Source organism: Alligator mississippiensis, chromosome 2 (genome assembly GCF_030867095.1).
Source record: "Alligator mississippiensis isolate rAllMis1 chromosome 2, rAllMis1, whole genome shotgun sequence".
In the NCBI taxonomy this organism is placed as follows: domain Eukaryota; kingdom Metazoa; phylum Chordata; order Crocodylia; family Alligatoridae; genus Alligator; species Alligator mississippiensis.
The window spans coordinates 258633030-258652291 of record NC_081825.1 but is presented as its reverse complement, the minus strand read 5'-3'; the positions used below and the strand labels follow the sequence as shown (position 1 = coordinate 258652291).

The 19262-nt window shown below is 47.4% G+C and overlaps 1 protein-coding gene across 4 annotated transcripts in view; it reads right to left on the bottom strand.

Moving 5' to 3' along the window:
• Positions 1 to 19262, bottom strand: part of MIPOL1 (mirror-image polydactyly 1) — a 359424-nt gene that overhangs the window by 156188 nt on the left and 183974 nt on the right. The window lies entirely within an intron of this gene.

Below are 19262 nucleotides of genomic sequence, written 5' to 3'. Positions count from 1 at the left end.
GCTCAGTACAGGATCCCAGGCTGCAAATTACTCAAGAAGTTTCTGCCATTCAGTACTGGGTAGACAAGTCACCCTCTGCCCTCCCCTTTCTGGAGTGCAACCAAGGCACCAATCCCTCTCCCCCACAGCTTGGGCAGTTTGTAGCCAATCTCACATTCAGTGGGAGCATAACACTGCCTTATTCACACCTCCCTGCCCCCTCTCTCAAGGCCATGCTCAGCTACTGGGAGAAGCTAAGTGTTATCCCAGCTGCCAAGAAGACTGGCACTCAGGAGCACTGGCACTGAAACACTACCTCCCGCTTGCACTCAAGGAAAGACACTAAAAGACTTTATTGAGCTCTGAAGTAAAAGTGCAAAAAACATGTACATGTGCTGGCACTCTGCACCCTGCCCTGGTTGGTAGTGCATGGGGTCAGGAGACAGAGAGGACACTGAAGTTAGGGACAGAAGATCCCAGCTATCTGTGAGAACACTGGAGTTGCAGTAAAGCAGGAACAAGAAAAATTCCCCCTTGCCAAACAACTCCTCTCCCTTCCCCCTCCCTGTCCAAGAAAGGCACAGATGTGATAGAAGGAGTCCCACATGGGGACTGTCTTGGACGGCCAAAGCCGACTCGAGGTGATTCAATAATTACTCGTTCATCGGGGCGGGCTGGTGAATAGAGAGGCCGAGAAAGCTTTATGGTTGTAAAACTTTACTTACGCCGCTTGCTGTTGCGACGGAAAACGGTCCGGTCGTCTGAACAACTACGTTAGTTGTTCCAGCTGGCAGGGCTCAGGCCAGCACGTCCGTCTACAAATCGGGCTGGCAGGGAAAAGGATACGTCTGGGATTGCGCTCAGCGACGGGGAGATGAATCGATAGGTGATCAGGCTATCGATTAGCTCAGCCACGAGTCAGATCTCTTCAGAAGCACTCTGCAGCGTGCTCAAGGTTCTCTGACTTGGGCGGAAGTCGCGCTAATTTTTAAACAGCCAGCAAGCCAATCACTAGCCGCCATGTGTGCATAATTTAGAACTGGCCAATAGTGGGACACAAATTTACATCCGAATGGCGGGAACTCTCTTGCACCGGGGGTTTTCTGCAGCAACAGAAAGCCTTTACTTTTGCAAGAGGCTCTCATGTGGCGGGAAAATTCCACCGTGCCAAGGCACCAAAACCACTGGGTTGTGACATGCCCCCTTGCCGACGGCACAACTGGAATTTTAGACACATGAGCTCATCATCCGGCATCTTTGTTTCGGGACTCACTGACCTGGCAAAGCTTTAACAACCAGTAATAAACATACATACAACTTGATAGACCGGTCTTTTCAACAAGTTACAAAATACAATAACTTCGAACGTATAACAACAACTGTTGATCATCGTCTGATTGGAGAACAGCGGCTTGGGACTTCCTTCGTCTGGTAATCAGTCCATCCTCTCCTACTAACAGACAATGTCAACAAAATACTTAATAACATAAAAAAAAGTGTTATAGTGAGTCCTGAGCTAATGAACGTTCCCCGTCTCAGTGTCTCCTTCACAATCATCACTCTACTAACTCGAACGAACTGCAGTCTGGAGCTCGATGAATCTCACACTCGGGCGGTTATGAATTACTACTTTTCTAGGGTCAGTCCTGTGAAGAGAGAAAACAACAACACAAGACAAAAGACTCATAATTGGATTTACTGTAAGGATACTGGGGAAACGTTGGAATGGCGTGTCATCCAGTTGTGATGAACGATAATAGGGGGACGATCGGACTTCTCTTCCAATTGGACAGAACAGGTATTGGGATATTGTCCCGGTCATTGAACGGTCCCTTTATGAACTTGTGGATGAGACTGATGGGGGTGCGGTATCGAAATTCACACTAACTCGTCAGGTTGGAACTTGGGCTCCCAAGGTGGAGGTTTTTGGATATTAGCTTCGTCCCATAACGGTTTAGCGGTGTTTAGTGAAATAAGGACATCGTGGTTAAATTTAGTCCAGTTTTTAAACGTCCCTCCTCCTCTAAGGCGAAGCTGCTCCTTGTACAAACCTATGTGTCTCTCCACAACCCCGTTGGACTGCAGATGGTATGGCAAATGAAGATGCCAGGCTACATTATGAAGACGAGTGAATTTGTCCAGGGCATTTGAGTTAAACGGGGGTCCTCCATCAGATTGAATCTCGTGAGGAGGTTGCCAGGTAGCAAATACAGCAGTCAAAGCCAAAATGACAGCAGTGGCATTACTCTTCCGTAGGGGGACAACCTGTAACTGTCTCGTTCCCAAATCGACAACAACTAGTCCTTTATTTGGCGGCTTAGACCCTGGGAGGGGTCCTAGCAAATCCACCTGCCAAACTTTTCCTGCTTGAAACTGTGAAGAATCGAAAGCTCCTAGCTGGTGCTTGGTTCTATGACACTCTTCTTTAGCACATATCTCACAGGCCTGAGCTACCTTTTCCCAATCACGCCGAGCTCTGTATGAAGCTGGCTCCGTAAGGGTTCGGCACCAACGCTGATGGCAAGCTCGTGGTCCCGGGTGACCCCAATTCTCATGAAGCCACGCGAGGAACGGATTTACTTCAGGATCAGTGGTAGATGTGACAGGCAAGACTATGTTGGTTCGGAGTGGATCTTCCAAAAGCTTATCAATTACCTCAAGCACTGGATCAGTATCTGGACGATGGGACTTAGTGTGCCTAATTAACGGAAGGTGCATGAATTTAGTTAACGTTTCCCAAATATCTTGCCAATCATTCAAATGTTCAGAAGGAAAAGCTGTGCCCGTAAGAATTTTATAAATATATTGCGAATCAATTGCGATGATTGGAACTGGGAGTGTATCGTTATGATGTGTCAAACAATGTTCCAGTACCTTAAGGAATCCTAATAATTCACATCTTTGAGCCGAATTATCATCTGGGTCAGCTTGAAAAATTTCCTTATCGTTGCAAGCTTTGCAATAATATCCATATCCTCCGCCATGTCGGGAGGTTCCGTCCAAGGCCATCCATGCCGGGGCAGAAGTTCCATACAATGTAGGGACCTTCTCCTCATCCTCTGGGCTTGGATCAGGTACCGTGTCTTCCAACCTCCAACAATGCCAGTTGTAATGGTGAGCAAGCACTAGCGTATTCCAGGTTTTAGATTCTCCCTGAAAATGTGGGTCAACTCTGTCTTCGTCCAGCAAGGGTAACAATGTGGCACCGGGAGCGTGTAACGTCCCATGCCCCCTTGCTAAAGGCTCCACCAATTGTTCAGCTAGGAGGATTTTTCCTACAGCTCCATATCTATGTTGTGCCGCCTGAAGTGTTTTATGGGCTGTATATACTAACTCATCATGAGAATTATGTGCGACAGTCCACACATGGTTGATGGTGAACCCAAGGGTTACGGTTAGTGACTCACCCAGATCGATGGCATGGAGTTGTGTAACTTTAACCGTAGCTAGCAGGCGAAGCAGGTTCTGCTGATCTCTTTTCGTCCAGGGCGTAGACTTTCAGGATTTATTACGGATCTGTCGCTGCAATTTGGTGAGGAGGGCCAAATCACTAGGTCCAATATAATGTCAATACCAATTCAAATGACCTAACAGCTGTTGAAAGTGCCTCTTGGTCGTAGGGAAGAATGTTTTCAATGGATCGACGTCAGGACCCTCATGAGAAATTCCTTGGCGGATGGAACCAATGTATCGAGTACCAAGGAACGTAATGTCATCTGCAGGTTGCAAACACAACTTCTCTTTGTTAATTGTCCATCCCTCACTTTGAAGGTGAGTGACTAATTGACTGACTATATTAGTAACTACGGAACTATCACGACCCATAATGGCGATATCATCCACGTAACTCCAAATCTTTAGTTCCTTCTCTTGAGGAAGAAAATAGGAAGCTCGAAAATTCTTCAGGGTGTTATTCATGGCACCTGTGGCTAGTGATGGTGCGTTACAGTATCCTTGTGGACAAACTGTCCACCTATACATGATGCCATCAATACACGTTTAATATTCCTTCCGGGTCAGTTATCGGGATGGAAAAAAACATATTCTTAAGATCCAATGTGACTCCAACCCACTTACTTTGTTGGAACTGTGCCATCTCAAACATACATTGTGGCAGAGTAGATGGATTAGGTTGTTGAAGTACTTGGCACCTTTTGTTGACTTCTCGATAGTCTACAACAAACCGGGCTTCATTAGGCTTTCCAGGTTTCGCTACCCCCCATCCTGATAACAGGTAGGTGCTAGCTGTTACCGTCTTAATACAGCCTCGTCGCTCAAGCTGCCTCAGGAGGTCAGTAAGGGACTGCTTTAGCGAACCCTTAGTCGGTATTGGTCAATATCGCCAGGTGGAGTTGTTACGAAATGTTGGTCGATGCCAATCCTGTTCTGGGATAATGACGGGTAATGCCTGTAGCACTTGTTCTTTAAGGTCAAGTGTTTTGATCCCCAGGATCTCTAAAATGTTGATGCCCCCTAGGACAGCCTCTAGGGGATATCGGTAGCCTCGGACCCAAAATTTGACCTTCGTTGTGACAGCGATAGCATTAAGCCCTTGTACTTTAATCATTTTGGTGGTCTTTTGATGAGGTATCATTGAGATAATCACATTAGTCTGAGCTCCAGTATCGAGAAGGAAGAATGCTTGTTGTTGGTCATCCAGATCGGTAGGGTTGCAAACAGTGAGTTCGGCGTATGGTCGAGAATCCGTAGGGTCAGGTCTGAACCGGAGAAGGCCGCCGGTGGAGCCGATGGCCATCACTCGTTTTTTGATGAGTCCTCGAATTTGAATCCCAATGCTTCAGCTAGACGAGACTGGCCCCTTTCTCCCAGAATTCGTAGCTGCACCTTTGTAAGTCCGGTGTGGGAGAGAAGAAAACCAAACATGGTTCTTTCCCTCAAGGTTCTTTCCTTCGGGGTTCCTGGAGGTGACCATCCTTGCTCTCGTTGAGGGATAAATTCTTGCCGTCTGGGTCTCAGTGTTCCAGCTGGGCATATTGAAGATCGGTCCCTTATGGTATCAGAAGCTTCTTCACTTTGTTGCATAAGTGCTTGTAAACGTGGGAGATGGCCTAAGAGATTTCCCACCGGTTGACCTGCCATTGAGTTCAAGAAGAGTTGGAGTGTAACAGCATTTGCTCCTCCGTATACCTCCATGCAGGCCTCTATAGCTTCCAAGGGTGTTGGGATCGCCCCAGGTTCTGATAGGTGGCGATGAGCCCATCTCTCTTTTCTTTGCATGGCAGTTAGTCCCATGGGATTTGTTCTCGGACTCCATGAAAGATATGACACCCCAACTATAGCTAGGAGGAGTTGCTCTGCAGTAGCCTTCTGTGGGCGACCTTCGTGCCAGGTGTGAAATTTGTGGGTTACCTGTCCCACTACGAGCGCCGGGATCGGGATGGGCCAGTGTGCACTGTCTGTGACCACATTCAAATCGGTAGCACGTCCACCACTCCATGCCGCCTGTCGGGTCAAGGCACTCGCTTCTTCTTTAGCCAAGGTATCAGATCCGAATTCCACTATTAACCGCCCTAACCACATTGCCAAGGTTTCTCCTGATCTTATTTTAGATTCCTTGCAAAGCTCTTGAATCTCTGGCCTGGTGCATGTGCATGAGATAACAGTGGTACGTGTAGCACCATCTTCATCTGCAACATGCTTTGTCACAGCTACTGGGTGAGCTGCGGTAGAGAAAGAGTTAAATTCTTCGTCTGAGAACTTTGGGTATATCTCTCCTCCCATTGCCCCCTCCCCTTGGCAAGGAGGTGGGGCTGCAGGGAACGACGTCACCTCAAGGGGCAGAGACGCTAGGCAGATCCCCGCCGGGTCTTCTGAAGCTCCGCCCCTCCTTTCCGGGTTCCCCAGATGGCTCACGCTTCTTTCAGCGTCATTTTCTGCTAGCGGTATCATGCGGCCGGTGCTATTAATAAGTGCCGCTCCGGAGCCTTTTGCCGCCTGCTCCAGCGACTCCTTACCCGCCGTATGCATCTGTGCCTCTAAATTTGCGTATTCCCTTAGTAAACTCGCTACTGTACGGAACAGCACATTCATCATTTTTCCCTTCTTCCATTTGGTTAGACCCCATCTCGGCACATAATGGCCCTTAGTTTCCAAATCCTCCCAGAGCTGAACGAGGAGCTCATGACCCCGCGATTCTGGCACCAACTCCGGACAGTTAAACCAGTCCGTGGGGGTGGATTCCCCTCCTTCCCTTAAGTATCGAATACATTGAGCGAACTCTTGAGCGGGGGTTAGCTTTTCTGCCTTCCGCGCTTTCACCCCGGTTAAAGATATGGTCGAGGTTTCCTCCGGGGGTCGATAATAGACCCGGTCGCTCCCCATTATACATCCGAACTCCCCAAGGGATAGCTTAGTTCTCCGTTCCTTCACTACTGCTTCTTCTCTCTTTACGGAGAAGTAACCATCAATATTTCTTTCATCCCCTTCTACCGCCTGGTGGTAAGCGATATGCGCCCATAGATCTTTGGCATTCTCTATGTGGCGGGTCCCGGTGCGCCAGGGGCAGCACCTGATTAGGTTCTTCTCCATCACCGTGCCCTTTAATCCCATCCTCGTCGCCATGTCTCGGACGGCCAAAGCCAACTCGAGGTGATTCAATAATTACTCGTTCGTCGGGCGGGCTGGTGAATAGAGGCCGAGAAAGCTTTATGGTTGTAAAACTTTACTTACGCCGCTTGCTGTTGCGACGGAAAATGGTCTGGTCGTCTGAACAACTACATTAGTTGTTCCAGCTGGCAGGGCTCAGGCCAGCACGTCCGTCTACAAATCTTGCCAGCAGGGAAAAGGATACGTCTGGGATTGCGCTCGGCGATGGGGAGACGAACCGATAGGTGATCAGGCTATCGATTAGCTCAGCCACAAGTCAGATCTCTTCAGAAGCACTCTGCAGCATGCTCAAGGTTCTCCGACTTGGGCGGAAGTCGCGCTAATTTTTAAACGGCCAGCAAGCCAATCACTAGCCGCCACGTGTGCATAATTTAGAACTGGCCAATAGCGGGACACAAATTTACATCCGAATGGCGGGAACTCTCTTGCACCGGGGGTTTTCTGCAGCAACAGAAAGCCTTTACTTTTTCAAGAGGCTCTCATGTGGCGGGAAAATTCCACCGTGCCGAGGCACCAAAACCACTGGGTTGTGACAGGGACGATTATCTCAACTGATCCAGTCCCAGTGCCAGGGTGGCTCCTGAATTGGGCACTTGGAGAGGCTTGCAATTGGCACCCCAGCACTCTTGCCCAAACCCATCTGATCCAATACCTGGGGAAAATCTGTGGATGCCAGGCAACCCTATGTCTCATGGTGCAGGCAGTCACTGTACTGATCCTTCAAGGCAACCTCCATACCCCCTCCCACAAGTGCAGCCCCATCCCAGTACCAGACAGCAGCTCCCCTCCCCAACCCCTGAAAGCAAAGCAACCCCCACCCAGTACATTCAAAGCAGAAGAATGGTGCTGCAAAGCCAAGGGCTTGCAAAGATTTCTTAGGCTTCTGGGGTGTGGCAAACCTCTCCCTGGGTCAGGTCACAGGTTCAGCTTCATGTCAGTAGTTGTGGTGATCATGAACACATCCACAGGTGTCAGCTCATCATAGAGCCACAGGTAGCATGCAAGTTGAATTCTAACACTGAACAGCAACTTGGGCTTCCCTTGCATGCCTTCAAAACCAATGGCCTCCTCCACCTGTCAAACATCTACCAGGGAACCATTTCCTGCAACAGAAGCAGGGTGTATTGCCTGGTGTGTCCCTGGGAGTAGTGGTAAAGCTCACCCCTCCAGGCCTGGCTAACTTTCACCAGGGAAATGTTGGGAGTGAGGTATCACTGCTGCTGGGACGCAGTGCTGAAATGTCTCTCCTGTAAGGGAAGGACAGGTTGGGAGGGAGCAGTGTAAGAGTTCTGCCAGCATTCCCTGGAGTGGTCAGTCCCTGCCCACTCTGGGAATGGTCTGAGTTCTGGTGGGACCTCAGGCCCCAGGACCCTCTGAAGGAGCAGAGCAAGTATCCACCACAGTCCCTGGAGAGGGACACAGCCCCTTCCTCCCTGGCAACCTGTCCCAGCACTGCCGCAGGGCCTGCTGGCCACCCACAGGACAGCAAGCATCCAGGTCTCTTCTGTGCCAGGTGGAGAGCAATAGCACAGCCTCCTGGCCCCAGCGTGGGGAAGGGTCCAGACAGGGGACTTATCATAGCTATCTTGCTGTCTCCATGCAAGTGTCTGGGTGAGTGCTAGGAGGGTCCCAGATGTCTGTCCTTACACTTCATTTTATCAGAAAAAGTCGAAAATTTCAGTGTAGGAGTGCTTGGAACTGGGGGGGGGGGGGGGGAGTGCTGCTGAGCCTGCTGAGCTAGGCTGTCACTGGGGTAGAGCCTGACATCAGGGCCTGCCCCGTCCTGGCTCATTCAACCACCAGACAGGGGTGCAGGGGGAAGATTCTCTGCTCCCTATGACCTTTCTCCTGGCCTGGGTCCTGCTACAGGGGAGTGCCCCAGCCATGGCAGGGATGGGCAGCTCCTGGGCTCAGTCTTGCTGTGAGGTGGGCCCGAAGCATGGCTGATGGTTTGGGGTAAGGGTCCCTGCAAAGAGAGAGACTGGGACCTGGGGCAGGGGCACAAGTCCCATAAGAGAATATGGAGTCCCTGGCCCCTGCTGCGCTGATGCTTCCCAGCCCACAGCACTCAGGTGGATAGTGGGTCCAGCTCCTATGTGTCCAGCACCTACATGGAGAAGTCCCTGGTCACTCCTCAATCTGGGAATTAGCATGCCAGATCTAAAGCTTGCTTCTCCATGCCTCCCCTTCAAATTTCTGTGTTGAGTTCTGCCCCTGCGGCATTCCCCCTGACACCATCCCCCTCCCCATTCCCCATCCTAACTGTCCCTCCAAGTTATTTCACCCTTTTACAAGCCTCCCCTGCCCCCATCCCCCTGCAAAGGTTTACTGTTTGTATGAATGGGAACAGGGACCAAGTTCTGACATAAAGAAAACCTGTTCAATGTTGCCTATTAAAAACAAGAAAAGTTTGGCAACTGCAACATTGTAAACTGAAGCACATCTCTTCCTTATGATACATTCCCCTGCATCTCAGCGTTTGCCCCTTGGTGGAATAGGGGGTAAAGGGAAATTGTGTCTAGGCAGCCAGGGTTGTTGGTGGTACTGGCACTGAGGGGCTTGAAGCCTTTCAAGCCCTAGTCATCTGGGGAGCACTGCCTATCCTCAAGGGCCAGGGGATAGTCAGCCAGGGCGTTGCAAGGAGTATTCTTTGTCACTGTTTGGGACCTCCCTGCACTGCTCAGTGTCCCATGCTTGGGTCTGTATGCTGTGCCTCCTCTGTCCAGGTTTCACAGAAGAACTCCCCCTGGTCTAGCAGATGTTTTGGAGGACACGTGAGGTGATGGTGAGGTGTGGCAGGTTCTCCTCCTTCACCTCGAGGCATCTGCTGAAAGTCCACCAGCACACCTTGATGTGGCTGAAGGTGCACTCCACAGTCATGGGGCACCTGCTCCAATAGTAGTTGAAGTGCTTCTTTTGGCAATCCAGCTGCCCCATATAGAACTTCATAAGCCAGGTCACTGATGAGTGGAGGAATGACAATGGCACCAGTGACAAAACTGGGGACTTCAGGAATGTAGCACCCACGCTCCAACATCTGGGGAGGGGGGGAGTTGTGGAAGACACAAATATCATGGGTGCTTGCCCACCCAGCCAATGAAGATGTGGGTGAAGCGGCCCAGTTAGTTTATAGTGACCTGCAGGATAATGAAAAAGTAGCCCATGCAGTTGATGAACACCTGGGTTCCTTCAGGCAGTCAAAGGATGGAGATGTGGGTGCCATCTACAACATCCACACAGTTGGGGAAGTCCATGCAGCAGAAGCTGGCAACCACCTCCTGCAGGCTGATGAGATGGATGATGTATTTGGCCACGATATTCTGGATAACCAGGAATACCTCCTGGATGGCCTCTCTATCTGTGGACTTGCCCATGACATACTGGTTGGCAATGGCCACCCACTTCTCTGGAGTGAGGGTTGGCTGCATGCTGACATCCTGGTGGGTGATTGGGGGGGGGTAGGGTGGAGCGGTCACCTGGTCAATGATATCCATGAAGATGGCCTGGTGCATACAGAAGGTGTGGGTTCATCATCCCAGGTGTCCAGGAAAATCCATTTCTACCCATCGCTGCTGGTGGTGCAGGCCCAGAACTGGCACTCGATCTGGAGGTGGTGCCAGAGTACCTCAGTATCCATGGAGTCCTAGACAGCCTCATCCTCATTGGCCACTTGGAAGACATTAAGCCGGTCCAGGATGCTTGGTAGGTGCATGGTGTGGCAGGTGGCCCTGCTTGTGACAGCCAACTCTTGGCATGGGTGGAGGTAGCCACATCCCAGGGCAACCAGCTGCTGCATCATGTGCAGACAGCTGTGCGTGACATCTTGCAGCCTCCTTCAACACCCATGCAGGGCGACAAGCAGGACACAACACAGCTTTGGGGTCTGTGTGCTTGGGTATGAGCAGTGGGGCATCATGGTAAGGTGCAGGGAGGATGGGATACAGCGGCACATGCATTTCACAAGGCAAGACAGTTGCTTTGGGGATCTTCTGGAAGCTTCAAGGCAGAAGAGGTTATGAAAAACTCCAAGGATGGAGGGCAAAGGAAGGGTTTATGTTGAGGTGATGGGGGGGCTGGGGGCATGGTTGTATGTGCCCAGCAGCCAGTCAAAGGTGGCTTAGGTGCTCAAGCTGTGTTCAGTAGTCTCCAGCAGCCCAGGGAGCTTGCAAGGCATGTTGGGAAGTGTGCAGGAGGGTCCCCTGCCTGTAGGCTTCAGCCAGCACAGGCTGCCTATGCTGCTCTCCCCCTGGGATGAACCTTTATGAGGCTTGCTTCCAGTGCCAGATTTAGGCATAAGCTAAATAGGGGCCTCACATTATGAGGGGCCTCTACACCAATCCCCAGGCTGCCGAACCTGAAGTGACTGAGCACCAGCAAACCACAGCCCTGCAGAGCTGGGTGGAGAGGCCGCAACTCCTTCTGCAGGGCTTGTGGCAGCTGAGGTTGAGGTCTGTGTTCTGGCTGTATATTCCAGCCACGGGGCTCTGCGTGGTGGTCTGCAGTTTGCCAGGCCGTGGCCGCTTCTGGTCTGCAGTTTGCTGGGCCGCGGCATAGAAAGGTTGGGAACCCCTAGTTTAGGGCCACAATCTGTCATAACCTGGCCCTGCTTGCTCCTGATCTAAACTAGGCTGCTTAGAGAAAAGCGTGTAAGTGTGCAACTTAGATTGATTCCTCCCTGGGCTTCTTAAATGTCTGTACGTGGCCTAGGAAACAAAATCTTTATTTAGTGACAGGACACTTTGAGGATAAAGCCCAGTCACCCCAAATCTTAAAAGCAAGGATATTCTTCCTAATATCCAACGTAAACTTCCCTTACTGCAACTTGATACAGTTGCTCCTTGTTCTATCATCTGCCACCATTGAGAAGAAGTGTAACTCCATCCTCTTTCGAACCACCCTTCACGTAATTGAAGGTTGCTATTAAATCCCCCCTCAGTCTTCTCTTCTCTAGACTAAATAAGCCCAGTACCCTTATAAGTCATGTCTCCCAGCCCCTTCACCTTTTTGATTTCCCTTTGCTGGACAAGCTCCAATTTGTCCACATCCTTTCTGTAGTGGAGGGCCCAAAACTAAACACAATACTCCAGATGTGGTGTAACCAGTGCTGAATAGAAGGGAATAATCACTTCCCTTGCCCTGCTGGCAACACACTTACCAATGCAGCCCAAGATACTGTAAGCCTTCTTGGCAACAAGGGCACCATGTTGGCTCATATTCAGCTTATTGTCCACTGTAACCTCCAGGTCCTTTTCTGCAGAGCTGCTGCCCAGCCAGTCAGCCCCCAGCCTGTACCAGTGCATGGGATTGTTCCGTCCTAAGTGCAGGACTTTGCACTTGTCCCTGTTGAACTTCATGAGATTCCTTTTGGCCCAATTCTCCAATTTGTGTGGGTCACTCTGAATCCTAGCCCTAACTTCCAGAATATCTATGACTCCCTGCAGCTTGGTGTCATCTGCAAACTTGCTGAGGGTGTACTCTATGCCATCTTCCAGGTTGTTGAGAAAGACATTGAACAAAACCAGCCTCAGAACCAACTGGGGCACTCTACTTGATACCAGCTGCCAACAAGACATCAAGCCATTGATTACTACTCTCTGAGCCCGACGCCCCAGACAGTTTTCTATCTACCTTGCAGTCCATTCATCCAGTCCATACTTCCTTAGCTGCCTTGCAAGAATGTTGTGGGAGACCATATCAAATTCCTTGCTAAAATCAAGGTACACCACATCCACTGGTCTCTGTACATCCAGAGCCAGTCACCTCATCATAGACGGCAACTAGGTTGGTCAGGCATGACTTGCCCCTGGTGAATCCATGCTGTCTGCTCCTAATCACTTTTTTCTCCTCCAAGTGCTTAGAAATGGATTTCTTGAGGATCTGCTCCATGATTTTGCCAGGGGCTGAGGTAAGGCTGACTGGTCTGTAGTTCCCTGGATCCTCCTTTTTCCCTTTCTTAAATATCAGCACTATTTTTGCCCATTTACAATCATCCAGGACCTCTCCTGATCACCATGAGTTTTCAAAGATGATGGTCAGTGGCTCTGCAATCACATCAGCCAACTCTCTCGGCACCCTCAGGTGCATCCCATCCACCCCCATGGACTTGTCCACATTCAGCTTTTCTAAATAGTCCCTAACCTGTTCTTTCACCACTGAGGGCTGCTCAACTCCTTCCCAAAACTGCTGTCTGGTGCAGTAGTCTGGGAGCTGACCTTGCACCTGTGAAGACTGAGGCAAAAAAGGCATTGAGCACTTCAGCCTTTTCTGCATCCTCTGTCACAAAGTTGCCTCACTCATTCAGTAAGGAGACACATTAAAGCTGAACTGAGAAATGGCTACAGCAGAAAGGTGTGCTTGCCTGCATTACATTAGGCAGACACAGGTGCCATTTCTACTACAGCTCTTCCTGGTTTGGCTCTGACATGACTCCTGAAACTGGAGCATACAGGACAGTTTTACCTCATGGCAGCAACAGCCTGCCACCAGGTGGAACTGCCCCGTGTACCCCAGCTTTTTAGGAGGCACATGGGAACTGAACCTAAAAGAGCTGCAGCAGAAACAGAAAACCTCCCTGCATCATGTAATGCAGGCAGGCATATATGCTATTTCTGCTGCAATCTCTTCTCAGTTTGGCTCTGATGTGCTTCCTGAAAACCAAGGGGTGCAGGACAATTTCACCCAGTGACAACAGTGGTGACAGCATCGTGGCATCCCTGGCAGGATCTTGCGGAACCCTGGAGTGCCATGGTACCACAGTGGACAGTCACTGCACAAAAAGCTCCCTATTGAAAGAATGGAAGAATTGTGCATCTTGACAGTTAAAATAGGACCACCCCATGTTAGACATGGTGACGTTATGTTTGGAAGAAGTGGAAGCTCAGTCATGAATATCTTTGTGGTAAACCAGGATCTGGCCCATAGCTTCTGGGCCTGCAGTAATTTTACAAGAACTCTTTGCTAACTATTTAAAAAAACAGACACAGAAGCATTCAACAATTCTTCTTTACCAGCCGTCTAGGTTGGGATTATTGGCTGAAGTTCAAGAGGTGAGAAATGAACTTCTTGCAAGTGAACAGACATTCACTTTTGATTCTGGAAATGCAGCCACATGCCTGCAGTGGCCCAGGCCAGAAGCTGGGCGGTGCTAGAGTATGCATCCCTGCTCAGCTTGAAGCCAAGGCTAGTTCACCCACACTGTGGGGGGGGGGGGAGTTGTGGGGGAGGTGCAAAGCATTCTGGGATGCTGGGGCACTGTGATTTAACTTGAATCTGAGGGGATTTGGGACAGAAGATCAACAAACCAATTTAACCTAAATCAGTTAAGTCTGATACTACACCCATCCAGGTTCATCTTAATCCATTTTTGGCCATTTTGAAAGTGGTTTATGTGCACTGATCTTCTGTTGTGTTACAGGTTTGAATCAGTTTCCAATCACTTATACCAGTTAAGGTGTAATTTCTATCCCTAGGTGGCACTTTCTTTGTCTCCTTTTAACCAGCTCAGACAACTTGCTCCTTAACTACAAGGTATCTGGTGAGCATTTGTCTTAATTGCATTACACTGAAATCAAGTTATTATTTTTTACAGTAACAAAGCAGTCACACTCATTAAAAGTGAAGCTGCACCAGGTTTTTTTTTTTAAAAAAAGGTAAAAACAAGTAAAAAATTCTCATATATAGGTGTTATCTGTTGCTCATACCTTTTGACACAAGCATCATCTTCTGCATAGTATGTCATATGTCTACATAATCTGTATATTCCATGTATGTCAGTATGATAAATGTTTGTTCTAACTGATCTTTTGGGTCCATGATGTTAAAAACTCTTCAAGGGTTGGGGCTTCATATATGATGGGCTGAATCCTCAGCTAGGTTGCTTTTTGGGTTGATGCAACAGAGTGGACAGAGGAAAGTGATCATGTCATCTCTCCATTCCAGGGGTCAACATGGTAATGACACAATTTAGAGAAGCCAAAGGTGATCTAAATTGAACTTTCAGAACAAGCTTCCCAGGGATTTCAACATCAACTGAAAAATCAACAGGAGTGCTATGTACTTCAATTCTGCTGCTTTTTGCCACTAACAAATTTCTTGTGCGGAGAGGAGGAAGTGGGTGACTCAGAGCCAACTATACTGGCTTTACACCACTTGAGGATCCGCCTACTCTACAGATATCCTTGACTGCTCCTTTAGACCACCTTCCTCCCTTGTGCACCTGGAGTAAAAATTGAGAATCTAGCCCCAAATGTATTATAGTTTTACTAAAAATTATGGACACACATAAAATGTATTCTATAGAAAATGATAGCTAAAAATTTGGCCGTGGTAGAAAATGCAACAAAAATAACCATGAAAATAATCACAGCTAAAGATTAACACTAACAGCTTTGAAGGGGATGAATAACCTTTAAATGTTCTGCTGACATCATACTTGGCTGGAATAAGCTCATTAAGTCATTAAAGGGCACCTGATTTGTGTATCATCGTGAAACAGTCTCTCTTCCCCCATTTTGAGAGTTTAGCTTGAAAGTAAATTAGTGTGTCTCTTTGGTGTTTAACGCAGATTAATAGCTGTTTTACAAAGAATGTGCCACCTAATTAAAACCTACAACATAAATCATAGGCTGGTGAAAAAAAATCACCTCTCCAAACATTGCATTCAAATCCGGTTAAATATTTTCCATGAGATTTCACATGAACTTACTGGTTTCATAAGACGACTTCTCTGTTCCTTCCCTAGCAAAGAGGACATTTATATAAAAATCTATTAATGTTATGATGATCATGCCTCAAACTTGGCAAAACATTCTCTCTCCCATTTTAGTGCAAATTCTTTGAACCTCCATAGCTAACAAAAATGATGCAATAAGATATTTTATAACTGGTGACAAAAACCTGTGATTCCTGAACAATTCAATGTTTAATTGGGTCAAATATTTCAGTGTAATATGGTAATACATTTATCAGAATCACTAGAAGCCTAGTGTTAATTCTGAAGGCCAAGCACAAATGAATATTCTTATACCTTGACTCATTAGTACTGCAGAGTATTTTGTGGATTTTATTTTATGAAGATTATGCAGGGTCTATAAATTAGGCTTTTAGAAAGCAATTATCTGGAAAAATATTTAGGTATAATTTGATCTGGAATCTAATGAAAGGTTTTAACAAATGCTTTATGCTAGAAGAGAATTATATTACTTTAAATGAAAGTATGGACCCAAATCCTCCTCACAGTGGCATGAATACAACTATGGATGCCACTGTCAGAAGGATTTGGAACCAGAATTTTCATTCAAATGAATGTAATCCCTTACTATCTTGGAAATATAAAAATTTGAAGAGTACAAATTCAGCATAAGTGGATTTGCATCACTGTCATTGGGAGGAACATTTGTCCCATTACATTAATTAGCAACATAAATTTAAAACTCCACAATGTGGACCTGATTAATAAAGATTGGTTATGCCAGACACTACTGAAAGGATGCAGATAAGACAAACTGTACAGTAAGAAGATGAAAGTGTCTGGCATTGAATAATGGACATGTTGTAAACTGATAACATCTGTGACTTGAGGCATAGTGTTCAGGTCTAACTCAAGACTCAAAGGTATACCAAAAGAATGGCTTTACATCACAATTGTGCTTTCCTGATTCTGGGCCTGGCCAGCAGTTGGTTCATCTCCAGCAAACCCCAGAGCAAATTTCTGCTTAGTTCAGTAATTTGCTATAACTTTATAAAGTACTGAGAATCCTCAAAATCCATTCCAAGGGTGGAGTGATTAGCAGTGTACTTAAAATACCTTGTGCCCCTAATGTCTTAGAGAAAGTACCACTCTACAGGGCAGACAAACAGCTTACTCAGCAGCAACTCATATAGTGCTATAGATTCATTTAACATTATGTATTTTTAACTTTTTATGGTAGTTTTACAGTGATGTTGTAGCTATGATTGTCCAACAATTATGTAACAGACAGGACTTCTTAGGGAAATACCTTTTACTGGACCAACTCCATAGTTGCCATAGTGTTGGACAAACTTTCCAATGCAAGACATTCATGAATGTATTACAGGATGAAGAATGTCTTGCATTCAAAGCTTGGCTAACGCTATCCCAACTATGCAGTTAGCCAGTAAAAATATATCACCCTAAGAAATCTTTCTCCTGCATATCTTTTTATTAAATTAGTCATTACCTCATATCTCATATGCTTTTTAAAGTAAAAGAGAACTGTAAAGTACAGTGGTCATTCCTGAGAAGAAAAAAGCACTCTGCAATTCCTCGTCTCTCCCTCCCCAACCCCCACTTTCCCTTTCCAAATTGTGGATGGTGTGAAATTTTCTTCAGCACATCCATAAGAAGAAAAAAAACATTGATCCTTTAAACCATACATATAATGTCTTAATCCCCTACTACTTTACTTTGGTAATATCACTCTCACAGCCCTTACCTGAGACCAACTTGGCATCTCCCTTCCCTTGAACTATTACTATTAATTAACTGAGGAAGAATGTCTTGCATTTGAAAGCTTGTCTAACTTTATCTCCACTACATAGTTGGTCTAATAAAAGATATCATCCTAAGAAATGATCCTTCCATCCGGGAAGGAGGACCCGGGCAACTATAGGCCAGTCAGTCTCACCTCCATCCTTGGTAAAGTCTTTGAAAAAATTATCAAGGCTCACATTTGTGAGAGCCCGGCAGGGCAAATTATGCTGAGGGGAAACCAGCATGGGTTTGTGGCGGGCAGATCGTGCCTGACCAACCTAGTTTCTTTCTATGACCAGGTTACGAAACGCCTGGACACAGGAGGAGGGGTGGATGTCGTATACTTAGACTTCAGGAAGGCCTTCAATACGGTATCCCACCCCATACTGGTGAACAAGTTAAGAGGCTGTGATGTGGATGACTGCACAGTCCGGTGGGTGGCGAATTGGCTAGAGGGTCGCACCCAAAGAGTTGTGGTAGATGGGTCGGTCTCGACCTGGAAGGGTGTGGGCAGTGGGGTCCCGCAGGGTTCAGTCCTTGGACCGATACTCTTTAATGTCTTCATCAGCGACTTGGACGAGGGAGTGAAATGTACTCTGTCCAAGTTTGCAGATGACACAAAGCTATGGGGAGAAGTGGACACGCCGGAGGGCAGGGAACAGCTGCAGGCAGACCTGGATAGGTTGCACAAGTGGGCAGAAAACAACAGGATGCAGTTCAACAAGGAGAAATGCAAAGTGTTGCACCTAGGGAGGAAAAATGTCCAGCACACCTACAGCCTAGGGAATTACCTGCTGGGTGGCACAGAGGTGGAAAGGGATCTTGGAGTCCTAGTGGACTCCAAGATGAACATGAGCCGGCAGTGTGACGAAGCCATCAGAAAAGCCAATGGCACTTTATCGTGCATCAGCAGATGCATGACAAATAGGTCCAGGGAGGTGATACTTCCCCTCTATTGGGCACCGGTCAGACCGCAGTTGGAGTACTGCGTGCAATTCTGGGCGCCACACTTCAAGAAGGATGCGGATAACCTGGAGAGGGTACAGAGAAGGGCAACTCGTATGGTCAAGGGCCTGCAGACCAAGCCCTACGAGGAGAAACTAGAGAAACTGGACCTTTTCAGCCTCCGCAAGAGAAGGTTGAGAGGCGACCTTGTGGCTGCCTATAAGTTCATCACGGGGGCACAGAAGGGAATTGGTGAGGATTTATTCACCAAGGCGCCCCCGGGGGTTACAAGAAACAATGGCCACAAGCTAGTAGAGAGCAGATTTAGACTGGACATAAGGAAGAACTTCTTCACAGTTTGAGTGGCCAAGGTCTGGAACGGGCTCCCAAGGGAGGTGGTGCTCTCCCCTACCCTGGGGGTCTTCAAGAGGAGGTTAGACGAGTATCTAGCTGGGGTCATCTAGACCCAGCACTCTTTCCTGCTTATGCAGGGGGTCGGACTTGATGATCTATTGAGGTCCCTTCCGACCCTAACATCTATGAATCTATGAATCTATGAAATCCTTGCCTCTTACAAGTTAACTACCTCTGATTTTAATGCCAGAAATGTTTGTAATGTCTGAGGGGCAAGTAATTTACTATAACCTTTAGATATAGCTTCACATGAGTAACTTTTCAGATTCTAGTCAAAGAACTTATTCCTGCAAAGCCACTTTTTTGGAGGGATAGACTGTAGATTATAATGATCTTTTAAAAATCATTAATTTGGAGGGTTTTTTCCTCTTTCCTTCCTTTGAAGAAAAAAGCAAATCAATTACAAAACAAACACTTCCTTACAAACAAGCTAAGGTAAAATCAAGGTTATGATCACACAATACAAAACTGCTTCCTGCTCCCTGTAGTCTGGAATCTGAACCGAGTGCACCATCCCTTTGGCTAAGAAATTTTCCACCCCTTCCCATTCTCAACTGGGCATTTGCCTAGAGTGGATGTTCTTTGAAAGGATGACAGAAGCCCTATGAACAAATAAATACACGTTTGTATCAAATTCTGCGCCAAGCCCTGAACTGGCGTAGCAATTTTCAACAAATCTGACTGCTTATAAAGAGACTTGTAAATTGAAAGGCAGGAACTTCAATACAAAAAAGTTTAACGAACAGCTCTGACCCCAAATTCCTGCTCTCCACACTGCTTCTATACTGAACACTGCAACTCTCTT